We start from the raw sequence: 1,448 nt of genomic DNA on the forward strand, positions 1-1,448 counted from the left end.
TCTTACCAATAAGAGTACTTATAAAAAACTTCACAAATTCACATTTTTAAAAGTGTTTGTTAATAAAAATATTTGTTAAAATGTGTTTTTAAAAATAAATCACTTTTTAAGAGTAGTTTTAAAAAAAAAACACTTTTTAATTTTTTTAAAATTGATATTTAAAAACGATTTATTAAATAATAATTTGTACAAAAAAATTCTTCAAATTGTAAAATTGTTTTGTTCAAATTAAAAAAAAGAAGTGGGTTGGATATCTATCTATCAAATCCATTAAAATGGATACATGGATAGAATGGATGGATTGGAATCAATTGGATATGGATGGATTGAATAATTTAAAATGTAATGTAATGGATTTATATGGATTGGTGGATAGTTTTGTATCCATCCATTAAGATCAAAATCTATCCAAACTCATCTAATTGCCACCCCTAAGTACACATTTGTTATCCTATAAATATGATCCCGAGCAAACACCTTCCCAAGTGTTTAAACTCGCACTCCTTTTCATGATAACAACATAAGCGCATGACTATAATTAAATTTACCTCTTTTTTTGTATGAATTATATTTTCCTCTAAAAACATGAACCCACAACGAGTCTTTTTGAAAATCATTCCCCAACATAGCTTTATCGTGAAAACAACCTTGAAGCCTCTAACATGGCTAAAAACAAAATATTTGATGATCGGATCAAAGAAACTTGATTGTTGATTTGACTTGTGAGTGACTATGGTTGAAATTTTTAACTCAATTAGGGTTTGAACCATAACAATTACAATACCACAAGATTTAAATCGAATTAATCCGAGAAATAAATGATAATTCACTTAAAATTAAAAACAAAAGCAAAGAGGCATCACTCCAATGTTTTTTTCATTCCAAAAAATAGAGAAAAACCTACTATAATATAATTTTATATAATTATTAATTTTATATTTATGGATCAAAATATATATATTATATTTATAAATACTTATTAATTAGATTTGACATTCAGTCTGATAAGATAAATTAAACATTTAAACTAATTAGACCTTGAGTCTTGGAATTGCAAATATTATTCATTCCACAAAATGCATATTCCTCGTCAATTATTGTTTTCTCTATTTTTGTAACAAAAAAATATATTATTTTTCACGTTACATTCTATGTCAAAACTATTAACATCACTAATAAGTGATTGAGGGAAATGATCCACTTGATGGACATTTGAAACTTTGAAAACTCATTTGAAACAACTTCAATTAATAATATGAAACCAAAAAATAAGTTGCGGAGACAATGTGGTGTTTCCTATTTGAAATATAGTGTTAATAAGTGCTTTAGGATTAAAATGAATAAAAAAAATATTTCGAAAATGATGTTTTAATATAGACCAATAAATGTTGAAGTTAATTTTTCAATGCTAAATATGGTCTTTTGTATTCCTTAAAGAATACTCTTAA

This window comes from Lupinus angustifolius, chromosome LG10 (genome assembly GCF_001865875.1).
Source record: "Lupinus angustifolius cultivar Tanjil chromosome LG10, LupAngTanjil_v1.0, whole genome shotgun sequence".
NCBI classification, from domain to species: domain Eukaryota; kingdom Viridiplantae; phylum Streptophyta; class Magnoliopsida; order Fabales; family Fabaceae; genus Lupinus; species Lupinus angustifolius.